This window comes from Oryctolagus cuniculus, chromosome 7 (genome assembly GCF_964237555.1).
Source record: "Oryctolagus cuniculus chromosome 7, mOryCun1.1, whole genome shotgun sequence".
In the NCBI taxonomy this organism is placed as follows: Eukaryota; Metazoa; Chordata; class Mammalia; order Lagomorpha; family Leporidae; genus Oryctolagus; species Oryctolagus cuniculus.
Genome location: NC_091438.1, coordinates 139,367,367 through 139,381,825, shown reverse-complemented (window position 1 = coordinate 139,381,825; position 14,459 = coordinate 139,367,367). Strand labels below are relative to the sequence as shown.

At 53.1% G+C, this 14,459-nt stretch overlaps 1 non-coding gene across 1 annotated transcript; it reads right to left on the bottom strand.

The window, feature by feature from the left end:
* Positions 1-327: 327 nt before the first annotated feature.
* Positions 328-396, bottom strand: LOC127487246 (small nucleolar RNA SNORD30). Its single transcript, XR_007913884.1, has one exon. It is a non-coding gene; the product is annotated as a small nucleolar RNA SNORD30 (small nucleolar RNA).
* Between the last annotated feature and the right edge of the window lie 14,063 nt (positions 397-14,459).

Sequence of the window (14,459 nt, the reverse complement as noted above, 5' to 3'; positions counted from 1 at the left end):
TGTCATCTCTCTTTTTTTAAAAGAATTTTATTTTATGCATTTTTTTTAAAAAAGGAAAGCAGCTTTTTTAGGAAGACTAAAATGATTGTCTTAAGGATTTGAAAGTTTCATTTCTGATGTCCTCCAATGGGAGGCCTTTTACACGCACCTGTTCTTTCTTCAGACTTTTATTTAAGGCTTCTTACCAGTAGCTTCAGCCTGGAATTCAGCTTAGTTTCCCTGGAATCACATCCTGGGCTCCAAGGTGCTGGACCTGAAACAAGAAAGATTGAGCCTGTCACTGTTGCTTACACCCCACATTTGTTCTCACAGAAGACACCGTTCCTAGAAGGTCAGATGTCCAAGTCTCAACAGCAAGCCATCAGCCTAAGGAGATCTCATTAAGTCATCATACATTATTTTATGCATTTGAAAGGCAGAATGATGGAGAGAGAGAGAGAGAGAGAGAGAGAGAGAGAGAGAGAGAGAGAGAGAGATCTTCCATCCCCTGGTTCACTTCCCAAATGGCTACAATGATCAGGGCTGAGCCAGGCCAAAACCAGGAGCCAGGAACTCCATCTGGGTTTCCCATGTGGGTGATAGAGGTTCAAGTACTTGGGCCATTTTCCACTGCCTTCCCAGGCACATATCAAGGAGCTGGATTGGAAACAGGGCAGCTAAGACTTGAACTGGCATTCTGATATGGGATCCAGTGCTGCAGGTAGTGGCTTAACCCACTGTCACAGCACCAGCCCTTTTTGCTCTCTTGACTTAAACGTAAGCTGATTGCTAAAATTTATTTATTTAAAAAAACAAATTTAAAACAATTCCAGGTGCTTGTATGAGGAGCATCATTCAGGGATTTAGGATGCCATGATGCCAGAAACAGAAGCCCCTTTTCCTTACTTGCTTATCCTTGGTTTGATTTTTCCCTGCATATTGTATTATAAGGTAAGTTTGATTTTTCTTTTGTAGTGTATGGGATAAAAGACAAATAAATGGATACTAACATGTGTTCAAGAATCAAGTTTTGGGACTGGCGCTGTGGCATAGCAGATAAAGCCGCTGCATGCTGTGCCGGCAACCCATTTGGGTGCCAGTTTGAGTCCTGGCTGCTCCACTTCTGATCCCGTTCTCTGCTATGGCCTGGAAAAGCAGTGGAAGATGGCTCAACTCCTTAGGTCCCTGTACCCATGTAGGAGACCTGGAAGAAGCTCCTGGCTCCTAGCTTTGAATCAGCACAGCTCCACCCCTTGCAGCCAACTGGGGCATGTCCGTCTCTCTCTGACTTTCAAATAAATAAATAAATCTTTAAAAAAAAAGAATCAAAGTTTTCCATTGCAAGTTATAAGAAATACAGCTACAGGGCCAGTATCATAGTGCAGTAGGTTAATCCTCTGCCTGCAGCGCCGGCATCCCATATGGGCGCCGGTTCTAGTCCTGGCTGCTCCTCTTCCAGTCCAGCTCTCTCCGTGGCCTGGGAAGGCAGTGGAGGATGGCCCAAGTGCTTGGACCCTGCACCCACATGGGAGACCAGGAGGAAGCACCTGGCTCCTGGCTTCGGATTGACGCAGCTCTGGCCGTTGCGGCCATTTGGGGAGTGAACCAAGGGAAGGAAGATCTTTCTCTCTATCTTTCCCTCTCACTGTCTGTAACTCTACCTCCTAAATAAATAAATAAAATAATTAAAAAAGAACACAGCTAGAAGTGACGTAAAGAACAAGGACATTTATTATCTCATGTAAGAAACCATCCAGGGGCAGGAGTTGTCTAGTGCTACCTCAGTGGTGGCCTTTGCTGTCCATCTTCACACTCCGTCACACCCAGGAGGTTGATGGAGGTGCAGTTTCATGAGCAGACACAAAAGCACCGTACTGGAGAGGGGTGGTTGCTTCTGGCTCTCTTTATGGGATAAGATATTCATTTTTTGCAGTGCTCACCCAGATACTTCCTCCATCTCATAGATCACTAGTGCACTGGCCACTAGGTCATTCCCAAGCCATTTACCAGTGAAGACAGATGGATTAGGCTGCTCGCTGCTGGGCTGGGAGGGGTCCTGGCCTCTGAGGCAATGGCTGCTGGGTGCCTGACCAAAATCAGGGCTCTGCCATCAAGAAAGGGCGTGGCAGCAGGTGGGCGATCGCGGACTCTTACGAAGCTTCTCTCAGTTGACTGTTTAAAAACTCATGTCACCTCCTTGAGCTCACTGATCCTTACCTGGCCAGGAATATTTTGTCATCTCGTGTTGCAAATGGACCTCAGAGACATTTGGTGCCTTACTGAAGGTCAGAGAGCTAAGACACATAAAAATCCTGTTTGGGGGTCTACCAGCCCTCACTGTCCTGCCAGTGGTCCAAACACCAGCCACAAAACTTGTACAGGAGGAATACTCACAGCTAATATGCGTGAGTCAAAGGCAGAAATAACCCAGATGCCATCAGCTGGTGGATGAGTAACCACGACGTGGCGAATGTGCACACTGAAACATCACTGACCCAGGCCAAGTAACACAGCATGGATGCGGGCAACAGCAGGAAATGAATCTTGTGCTCGTTGGAAGAATCCAGTCACAAAAGATCCCGTACTGTGCCACTTACGCAGAATGTCCAGAGAAGGGCAATCTCTAGAGACATAAAGTAGATTAGTGCTTGCCAGGGGCTGGAGGAAGGGGAGGGAATACGGGGCTCATTGATAACCAAGGCTTCGAGGTGTCTTAGCAGGGAGTGATGAAAATGTGCTGAAACTGCTGGTGGTCATAGGTTGTGCAACTCCATTTATACGCTCCAAGACACCGAGTTATACACTTTCAATGGGTGAACTATCTAGCATGGGAATTATACCACATGAAACTGTTCTGAAAAAAAATAACTGGCTGCAAAGTGTTTGAATTCCTCCCGTGGAGAAGCAGAATCCATACCCCCTCCCCTAGAATCTGGGTGGACTCGAGACTGCTTGACCAATAGAAGATGGCAGCCGAGACACCTGGTGACTTTGGGGTTTAGACTTTTCTACAGCTTCTAGGTTTCTCTAGACACTGCCCCTGGAGCCAGTCCCTCTCAAGACCCAACTGCCTTTCCTTGAGAAGCCCAAGTCACCTACCAGCCCTCCAGGTGACACTCCGAGCTGAGCCCTGCCGTCAGCCACCCGGGGCCGGGAGCCAGACAGGTGAGGGAAGGAGTCCCCACTATGGTCCCCGTCCCCAGCCACTGGCGTGTTCCCGGTTAGAGCCTGAGCCATGAAGGAGCAGAGACCAGCTGTTCCATGCTGTGTCTCACTGAGTTGTGAGGCTTGTCAGGCAGCCACAGCAGAAAGTCCTGGCTCCTTTCTCTGTCCCATCTGACCCCTCCCCAGTCTCTCAGGAGCCCCCCTTCAGGTGCCTTGGAGAAGCAGAACAGGGGAGGCCCACGCTCTGTCTCTGCTTTCCCCACTTCTTCCCAGGGTGCTTCCTTCCCACGCTGTATGAATATTTCACCTGCAGGTTCTCGTCCCTGGGTTAGTCCCTGATACACCTGCCTCCACACCTGGCGCCCTAACTCTGGGCAATGAGACCAGGGCTCTGGTTCACATAGATTTGCATGTCTTTTACATAAACTTGCTGGTACTCGAGTGACCGCAGTCTCTGTCTCTCCCTGCCCCTCTCTGAGGTCCCCTGGCCCCTCCAGCGCACAACAAGCATATCCTCTTCCCTTCAGCTCCTGCTCCTTCCCCTGGGTCCTCCGCCTCTTGGAAGGAAAGCAGCCTCCCAGTTGCCCAAGTCGTAACCCAGGACTCCCCGTGGACCTCGTCCCTATTTTCTCATCTAGTACTTGGTCTTTAAATACCATCTGTTCTTTGATGAACTCCTGAATTTTGTCTCCAGCCGTGACTTTTGCTCTGAACTTCTGGCCTGTCTACTCGTCTGGCCACCTGGCCACCTGACATGGGCGTTTGGAAGGGATCTCCAACTCAACACACCCACCACCGGTGCCCGGCTCGCCTCTCCCACATCTGCCTCTACTGCGGAAGCACGCGCTCCCTCCTCCCAGGTGCACTGACTGCCAGTTTTGCCTTTGCTCCGGACTCTGCATCACGCATCCAGGAAGTCGGAAATGCTGTTGGCTCCATTCCGAGTACATTCAGAATCCAGTCGCTGCTCAGTGTGACTTGGCCGCGCTGGAAGCCACCAGCATCTCTCTCCAGGATTGCTGCACAGGCTTCCAACCTTGCCTGTGTCTCAGTGATCCTTTTAAAAAAGGCCAAGCCTGTTACTCCTCTGCTGGAAACTTGTGCTGGCTTCTCATCACACAAGGAATAAGAGTCTTGGAGCCCACACCATAGCACAGTGGCTTAGGCTGTTGCCTGTGATGCTGGCTTCCCATATAAGCACACTGGTTCAAGTCCCGGCTGCTCTGCTTCTGATCCAGCTCCCTGCTAACGCTCCTGGGAAGGCAGCTCAAGATGTCTCAAGTGCTTGGGCCCATGCACCCACCTGGGAGACCTAGACGGGGTTCCAGGCTCCTGCTCTTGGCCTCGCTCAGCCCTGGAGGTTGCAGCCATGTTGGGAGTGAGGCAGCTGATGGAAGAGCTCCCTTTCTCTCTCTCTAACTCTGCCTTTCAAATAGGTAAAATTAATCTTTTTTAGGAGTCCTGATGTCGGCTGACTGCTTTCCCTCCTTCCTTCTCCTGAGCCACCTGGCCCTCCTTGCTCTTCCCTGCAGGTACTCCTTCTACAAAGCCTTAGCAACTGCTCTTTTCCTCTTTTTTTAAAAAAAATTATTTATTTGAAAGTCAGAGTTACACAGAGAGAGAAGGAGAGGCAGAGAGAGAGAGAGAGAGAGAGAGAGAGAGAGAGAGAGGTCTTCCATCCGATGGTTCACTCCCTAGATGGCCACAATAGCCGGAACTGCACCAATCAGAAGCCAAGAGCCAGGAGCTTTTTCCGGGTCTCCCACGTGGGTGCAGGGGCCCAAGGACTTGGGCCATTTTTCCCTGCTTTCCAGGCCATAGCAGAGAGCTGGATCGGAAGTAGAGCATCCAGGATTCGAACTGGTGCCAATATGGGATGCTGGCAGGCACTGCAGGTGGCGGCTTTACCCACTATGCCACAGCACCAGCCCCATGCTCTTTCCCTCTGCAAGGAATAGCTTTCCTTAAGCTGTCCCCAGGGCTCATCCTCTTGTTTCCTTCCATCTCTGCTCAAACCTTTCCAAAGGGAGGTCTGCTCTAGCTGTCCCCGGGGAGCCCAGCCCTGGCTTTCCTTCCCCCTGTGACAAGGGCTCCGACACGTCTTCCAGTGCCTTGTCTTCCTTCAGTTGAATGGAGCTCAGAGATTTCACCTGTTTTGGGCAACTGTGGATCTGGGAATTGTGCTTAGGGAAGTAGCTGGCATCTTGACCGTCTTCCGTGGACGGAATGGATTGATTGCAGACGGCCCCTCACTCACGTCCCTGTAGTCACCAGGTCCTTTCTGTTCCGCTGACATTGTCCGCCTGCGCCGCCTCCTCCACACATCCCCAGCCCACATCCTGGTTCGACCTCACCTTCTCCCGCCTCGATGATCGCACTTGTCCATTCACCCAGGTCCCTCCCCCTGCCCCCCACCATCTGGGCTTGCTGCAGCCACTTAAGATGTTCATTTTCAGAAAGATTTATTTATTTGAAAGGGAGAGAGATCTTCCATGTGCCGGTTCACTCCTGAAATGGCCACCATAGTCAGGTCTGGGCCAGGCCAAAGCCAGGAAGCAGAACTCCACCCTGGTCTCCCCTGCGGGTGGCAGGGGCCCAAGTACTTGGCCGTCTTCTGCTCTAAGAGTCATGCATGTTTTAATGGAAAACTTAAAAAGGCACAGATAAATGAAAAAGGGGAAACCCCACCCAAACCCCTCCCGATTAGAGACAAGTACTGGTGACCTCTGAGGCGTTTTCTGTGCCCTCCCTCACACAGCTGTGCTTCCACTGACTCCCAGATGAACGCCTGACTTTGGAAAAAGCCCGTAAGTGCAGCAGCTGACGTGTACGCTTGCTGCGTAACTTAAAGCGTGCTTTTTGACCTTGCAATGCCTCAGTTTCCCTCCTGTAACACAGTGGCATCCATACCTACCTCATGGCAGATGGTGGGGATTAAGTTTGGAAAGTGAACTTGTGCAGGGCTGAGCATTTACGCTGTGCCAAGCACCACTCCAAGCACATTCCACGCACGCACTCCTGTAAGCTGCAAAACCTCCCCATGGAGCAGGTGTGGGAATAGCATGGTTACCTAGCGAGGCTGCCGCCGCTTAACCAAGGGGAGGGGGCGCCAAGGTGCTCAGGGCCATCGCCAGCTTACAAGAGCCTGTGCGACACATGCGTCTCACAACCATCGCTGCTATTCACCCAACACTTAACCTGCCCTGGAGCCGGGACGAGCAGGCATTCTTCCCACAGTGCCAGCTTCCATAACCTGAGCCGTGCAGTGCTTGATGGATCAATCAGGGAGCACAATTTGCATCAGGCAGCTCGTGATTGGTTGTTCGCTCCTGCAAGCTGGGAGCAGCCCGAAGCTGCGGCAGCCCTGCGGCCGGCTGAGTTTTGCTTTGTTTATCCTAACAATGCTTGCTTCTCAAGGTGTGTTCCTGACGGTGCTGGTGGTGATAGAAATAGGAAGACTAGCTCTCCCGGAAGAAAACCTGGATGAAATCGAAGCCACAAATTGCTACGACAAACACCTTGATTACTAAGGTATCCACAAGAAAAATGACTTTGTAATTGCTACACTGAGAGTCTCTATCACAACCATTTTCCCATCTTTGATTAATTTAGAAAGAACAATAAAAATAGTAATGTGTGTTCACGTTTGTTGGGTTTACTATGTGTCAGGCTCTATGCAAGGCCCTCTGAATGCATGATTGATTTAATCATTTGAACCATGATCTTTGTTTTACATCTGTTCTACAGATGGGGAAACTGAGGCATAGGGAGATGAGCTCATCGCTCAGTGTGACACAATTAGAGAGGCAGGCAGAGCTGGGCCTCGAGCCCGTTCAGTGAGCTTGAGCTAGAAGCTGCAACCCCTGTGCTATGCTACTGGGTTGTACATAGTGTGAGGTGTCTTAGAACTGCAATTTGTGCACTGTAGTCGAACAGGCCACTGTTCAGTTTCTACCAATTTTGGGGACAGGTACTATTACTTATGTTCTTTATCAATGAAAACCAAGGCACAGAGATGTCAAACAAATTGCCTTAGCAAAGTCACCCAGCCAGTAAATGACTTGATCTGATATCAAAAGGGTACCTGTGTTGGAGCCGGTACTGTGGCATAGCAGGTAAAGCCACCGCCTGCAGGGCTGGCATCCCATATGGGTGCTGGTTCAAGTCCTGGCTGCTCTACTTCCAATCCAGCTCTCTGTGGCCTGGGAAAGCAGTAAAAGATGGCCCAAGTCCCTGGGCCCCTGCACCCACGTGGAAGATTCAGAGGAAGCTCCTGGCTCCTGGCTTCGGATCGGCACAACTCAGACCGTTGCAGCCAGTTGGGTTTGGGGAGTGAATCAGTGGATAGAGACCTCTTTCTCTCTCTCTCTGCTTCTCCTTCTTTCTCTGTGTAACTCTGATTTTCAAATAAATAAAGAGATTTTTTTAAGATTTATTTTATTTATTTGAAAGACAGAGTTACAGAAAGAGGTAGAGACAGAGAGAGAAGTCTTCCATCCGCTGGTTCACTCCCCAGATGGCTGCAACGCCAGAGCTGCACCAATCCAAAGCCAGGAGCTAGGAGCTTCTTCTGGGTCTCCCACGTGGGTGCAGGGGCCCAAGGACTTGGGTCATCTTCCACTGCTTTCCCAGGCTATAGCAGAGAGCTGGATTGGAAGAGGAGCAGCTGGGACCCGAACTGGTGCCCATATGGAATTCTGGCGCCTCAGGCCAGGGCTTTAACCCACTGTGCCACCGCGCCGGCCCCAGTAAATGGATCTTTAAAGAAAAATAAAAGAAGCTGGATCAGAAGGGGAGGAGCCAGAACTCCCAGGACTGAGCCCACTGCCCCACAACATGGGCTTCAGATTCAATGCTTTTTTTTTTAATATTTATTTATGTATTTGAAAGGCAGAATTACAGAGACAGAAGCAGAAACACAGAGAGATCTTCCATCTGCTGGTTCACTCCCCAAATGGTCGCAATGGCTGAAGCTGGCTGATCTGAAGCCAGGAGCCTGGAGCCTCCTCCAGATCTCTCACACAGGTACAGGGGCCCAAGGACTTGGGCCATCTTCTACTGCTTTCCCAGGCCATAGCAGAGAGCTGGGTCAGAAGTGGAGCAGATGGGACTCGAACCGGCACCCATGTGGGATGTCGGCACAGCAGGCAGCGGCCTTACCAACTATGCCACAGCACTGCCCCGAGATTCAGGCTTCTTAACATGGCATTCAGTGCCCTTCAGGTCTACACAGTCCTCGTCAGCTTCAGCTGTCCCCGGCCTACACCCCCCACCTCACTGCCCTCTGTAGCCTGGTGCAGTTTGCCTGCTGTGCCCCTTGCACGGGTCGCCCCCTCTGCCGGGGACAGTTTGTTTCCTTTTGCCTGACGGGCGTTCACTCCTGAGACATTGGTGGCACTGTCACTGCCCCTCACAAGGCTTCCCTGACCCCCCAGACTGGCTCTGGCTGGCCCTTGCCCATGCACATGCAATGCCCCCATCACCTCCCACACGGTGTTCTCATGGCCTGGCGTCAAGTTTGTCTTCCCGTGGGGCCCTGGGCTTCCAGAGGAGCTGGAGGGCAGTGAGGCGCAGTGGTCGCCTGCTGGCTGTGCAGCCATGACGTGTCCTCGCCCCTGCCTGTCCCTGTCACTGCCCGCCTCGAAGGCTCGTTGCGGGGATGCAGTGAGTCCATGCGTGTGGAAGACTCAGGACAGAGCCTGGCACGTCCTCATGAAGTGCTGTGCGTTTCCTTTCTGGTCTCTGTGCCAAGTGAGCGTGGTGTGGATGCACGGAGCGGCACGAGGCCGACGACACAGAGAACACAGTCCCCGGGGCAGAGTCGAGCCCAGCGAGGGCTCTCGAAGCAGACAAACGTGGGCTCAGATCCCAGACGCACAGCCCTGAGCAAGCCGCCTCCACCTCCTCCTCTTCCAGAGGAGGATGAAACCCACGCCTACCACGGGGACTCGGCTGTGTCTGTGGCCGTGCCCTTGGCCCAGGGCCCGGCGTGTGCTCGGATGTCATTTCCTTCCACCCAGCCCCCTCCAAGGGCCACAGCAGAAGAAAGATGGGCAGGGAAGTGGCTTTGGTCCACTTACAATCTTAGGGGATAAAGTTGTCTTTGTGAGTGAAAGACTCTCTCCCCAGCTCATGCTGTCCAGATCCCCGACCGTCCTGGGCCCCTTTGAACTCACCCAGCTTTGGCAGGAAACGGACTCCCCGCTGCAGAGCGAAGGGAGTGAGGCGCCCTCCCAGCTGGCTTCCTGCTGGGCGCAGGGCTGGGGGCAGCTGCAGGACGGACCGGGGAGCTCCTGGGCTGGACGCACTCTGCCCGGATGCTGGCCCCTCCTCATCTGCTGGCTCCCTGTGCCACCCCGACGACGAAGGCCTGTGCCTCTCCCATCTCACTGGCCCCGTCTGGGCACCGGGGTTCCCTTCACAACTTGCGAGGCCGCTTCCGGAGCAGGCATTCTGGGAGGCAGGAAGGGGGACCCCGCGGCTGCCAGGGAGATCAAAGGGTGTCTTCACAGAGGAGACCTCACAGCTGCTTGGCCCTGAGCAGCTCCCGGCTTCCTGCTCCGCACGGAGCCTGCTGGGCGGCCCTGGGAACGGCCGTGGCCTTGGCCAGGGTCAGCCACTGGGCTTCCTCGCTTCCTCACTTCCTCGGCGAGCCACCTGTGATGGAGGCACCACACTGGGTGTTCTTCAAGCTGAGCGCACAGGAAATGCCTGTCTGTAGCCTAGGACACCGGGGAGCTTCCCTGTTCACCCTTCCGGAACCTCCTGGGACTCTGCACGGCTGACGGGCCCTGGCCACCCTCCTCGGCTGGCCTTTGAGGCCCCGGCTGCTGCTTTCTGCTCGGGCCAAAGCTGGCTGCTCTCTCCCTGCCCTGCTCGGAGCTTCCTCCGCACGCCTAAGAGCTTGGTCCCTGTCCCCTCGGCCTCTCAGGGGCTCAGTACCAGGAGGATTGAGGAGCGGCACTTGCCCAGGTTGTCACCAAGGGAGGGAGATGGATTGCTGTCTTCCCTCTCCAAGAAGCCTGGGAAAGGCCAGGTCTCTGCACCCTCCAGGCTGAGCCCGCCCCAGGAGCTGCCTCTTCTCGCCACCCCAGCACCCTGGTGAAAACACAGCAGAACCTTGTTCCGAGACGCTTGTTGGAGCATGGGAGGGCATGCTGTGTCCAGGCCCGGGGCCAGGTGTAGGGACCACTGCTGTGGGATTTTGCAGTGGGGGAGGGAGACAGGGTCCGACTCCAAATACAAGTGTACTTCAAAAATTCATGGAAACTAGAATGAAAGGATAAAGCTATTTAGGTGCAAAGATGTAAAATTCAGGCACTATTCTTGCATCTTGTGCATTTTCTGTGAACTTTTTGAAGGCTCCTTACACAGCATGGGCAAGAATCAAGAAAGATGGAGAAGCCGGTGGGTGGAAAATGACTAAGGGCCATCCCCGGGTCAGGGGCCCAACAGGACTCTCGCTAAAGGCCAGAGTGACCAGGCATCACCCCGGTGAGGGGCTGGGGGTTGGGGGTGGGAGATGAGGAACCTGATTGGATATTGAGGTGATCAGATACAGAGGGAGGGTTCTTGCTGAACTGGATTTACAAGGAAATGCCCAATGGACCTAGGAGAAGGGTCAGGAGTCGGCTAACGTCTGATCAGGCAGAGACTCTGCCAGCCTGGTCCCCACTCTCCTCCCTCATCCCCTTGGTCAACGGGTGGCACAGCACAGAAATCCAACTTAAAGGTGCTTCAGCTGAAGGGGAAGTCATGGACTTACTAGTCTCTAAAATGGTTTCCTAGCTCCCCTCCCTGCTGTGGAGTGTGGCTTGAGTTAGCAAAGTATTAGTATCTATTAAGAGCGTCACCAAGCCCCAGCGCATGCCTAGGCCCACTGAGCCTTTGCTGCGCTCACTGTGCTTGTCACCAAGGTGGAGTCAAGGGCAGCGGGCAATTCAGGATCATCGGGACTCTCGCTGGGCGCTGTCTCTCACCCCAGCTCTTCCTCCTGTGAATCCACATCTCTTCTCACTCTGGTTTCTCCACTCCGTAGGAGCCAGCGTGCAGGCGGCTCTGATGGCGTCCGAATGGCTCTCCCGCCGGAAAGGAAACAGGAGCTGTCCCTGTCCGGCTCCAGCCTCAGTCGTAAAACGTGGTACACATGCATAGTGCGTGAGGGAAGCCAGGCTGCTCTAAGTCTTCCCAGTATTCTCGCACTCCGTCTCCCAGGGTCCGTGGCAGGGAATGGCTGGGAACTCCTTGGACCCAGGGCCTCTTCCGGCCCACCAGTCAACTCCATTTCCCAGATGGGGCCGTGCCACTCATTCTCACCGGCGGAATGAATACAGGGGCCCAGGCCCAAAATCCCCTGCAAAGTCAACCTGGATCCTGTGCCTTTGGCTGGACCAATCACTGGAGCTGAGAGGTGTGAGAGGCTGCGATTGGCCAAGCTTGGGTCAGGTGCTTGCCCCTCAGCCAATCAAAGCATCTGGAAGGCAGGGCCATGCATCCAGAGCCAAGAGGGGTGCCATGGACTGCATTCTGTCTCCCCTGAGTCCGTATACTGAAGCTCTGACCCCAATGTGACTGCATTTGGAGTGAGAGCCTTTAAGGGAGCCACTGAAATTAAATGAAGTTATAAGAGCAGGGCCGTAATCCAACAGGACTGGGTCTGTATGAGGAGAGGAAGAGACGCCAGAGCTTGCACGTGCTCTCTCTCTCTCCTTCTCTCTCTCTCTTGCTCGCTCACTTCTATGTGAAAAAGCCTCATCAGAAACCAGCCCTGCTGGAACCTTGATCTTGACCTTCCCACCTGCAGACCATGAGAAATTCCTGTTGTGTAAGCCACTCGGTCCGTGCTGTTTTGCTGTGGCACTGAGCAGATTCATACAGGATGAGTGGTTTCCCAAACAGCTGTGCTGCTTGAGGGCAGGGGGACTAGCAACACGGTGGATTACCACTGGGAGAACCATCACGAACCAGGAACTCCATCCCCAGGGTGTGGCTGCTGCACTATTGTTTGGCCCTGTTAACAACAGGTGTTTGTACCTGGAAGTAGTGACGTCACAGGCGGAGCAATGGCATCAATCTCACGCTGGTGAGGAGTAGCAGGCCAAGTCCAGAGTAGCTCTCAGCTTTGCTCTCTCCACTTGCATGTTCTCGCTACCACCCCACACGTGGGCCCTGATTCCTCTGGGTTGAAGGTGGAGGCCTTTGTAACCAAGAAGCAAGGTGGGAGACACGTGTGAGCACACATGTGCCTTCCCAGGCTTCTGCGCGTGACTTCTTCCAGCCTTTGGTTAGTGTCTCTCATTCTTTCTCTATTTAGTATTTTGCATCCCCTGTAAGGAAAAGGTATTTTCTCCTCCCCAGTTGACTTACTTATTTGTATCTGTATGGACTCATATAGTCCCGTTTTTCCCCAGTGGGTTCCAATCGACTGCTATCATCCTTTATTTCAATTTTCAGATTGTTCCGGACTTGGCCAACGGAAGCCTCTCGAGTTGGCTCCTGGGTCCTTTTGAGCCATCAATCTCCTGCACACTTCCATACTTTCTGGTGTGCGCCGATGTGCACCTGAATACTTGTGTGTGTGTGTGCACTGGCATGTGTTTAAGCACCAGGGAAATTTTAATTACCTATCTTTTAATAAATGCCGGATTCCACGGGGAAAGTTTATTTGGAGACATCGTGGGTATGCAGTCAGCTCTGGTCTCTGTGGATGCCTTGCGATGTGTTTGTTTTCGGAGTGAGTTCATTATGAGTCTCATATTGATCAAGCTAAGTTTGGTCTGATTTGGATGTGTCCTTGTGCTGTTATAGCAGACTAAAAAAAAGGCAATGGTTGCAGAATGATGGCAAACAAATTGAACCTGAGTTAGTTTATTTTTACTTTTTAAAAAAAAGATTTATTTATTTATTTGAAAGGCAGAGCTACAGAGAGGCAGAGGTAGAGGCATGGAGAGAGGTCTTCCATCTGCTGGTTCACTTCCCAAATGGCCGCAATGGCCAGAGCCGGACCGATCCGAACCAGGAGTCAGAAGCTTCTTCCGGGTCTCCCACGACGGTGCAGGGGCCCAAGAACTTGAGCCATCCTCCACTGCTTTCCCAGGCCACAGCAGAGAGCTGGGTTCGGTCTCAGCTCCTCTCCTGATCCCACCTTTGTGCTAATGGGAACCTAGAGGGCAGTGATGATGGTTCAGGTAGCTGTGTCCCTGCCACCCACATGAGAGCCCCGGATGGAGCTCCCGGCTCCTGGCTTCTGCTGTCCCAGCCTTGGCTGTTGCAGGCATCTGGGGAGGGAACCAACAGATGGGAGAGTTCTCTCTCTCTCTGTCTCTGCCTCTCTAACTAATAAAATTATAAAACATAAACAGAGAGGCTGGTGTTGCAAAATAAAGGGAGCTGTCTGAATACCATGAGTGAACTCTTTTTCTCTCTCTCTTTTTTTTTTTTTTTTTTTTTTTTGACAGGCAGAGGGGACAGTGAGAGAGACAGAGAGAAAGGTCTTCCTTTTTCTGTTGGTTCACCCTCCAATGGCCGTCGCTGATCTGAAGCCAGGAGCCACGTGCCTCACCTGGTTTCCCATGCAGGTGCAGGGCCCAAGGACCTGGGCCATCCTCCACTGCACTCCCGGGCCACAGCAGAGAGCTGGCCTGGAAGAGGGGCAACCGGGACAGAATCCGGCGCTCTGACCAGGACTAGAACCCGGTGTGCCGGCGCTGCAGGCGGAGGATTAGCCTAGTGAGCTGCCGCGCTGGCTGAGTAAACTGAGAGCCCATGGATCAAATCCTGCCAACGTTCAGCTACTTTGTTTCTGTACAACAAGAAGAATCAAGTAAAACAGAAATACATGACGACTGCTCACGGGAATGCATCTGAGTGGGAATTTGACTGTGGAAATGTTTGCCTGAGGATCAGTCACCACGTGACACAGGCACGAGCGGCCCCACGGTTGCTTGGACTTATCATGAGAGGGGCTTTCTGTGACTCATTTCCAAATTTATCCTATGTTTAAGACTTTCTCTTGGCCGGCGCCGCGGCTCACTAGGCTAATCCTCCGCCTTGCGGCGCCGGCATACCAGGTTCTAGTCCCGGTCAGGGCACCGGATTCTGTCCTGGTTGCCCCTCTTCCAGGCCAGCTCTCTGCTGTGGCCAGGGAGTGCAGTGGAGGATGGCCCAGGTGCTTGGGCCCTGCACCCCATGGGAGACCAGGAGAAGCACCTGGCTCCTGGCTTCGGATCAGCACGGTGCGCCGGCCGCAGCGCGCCAGCTGTGGCGGCCATTGGAGGGTGAACCAACGGCAAAAGGAAGAACTTTCTCTCTGTCTC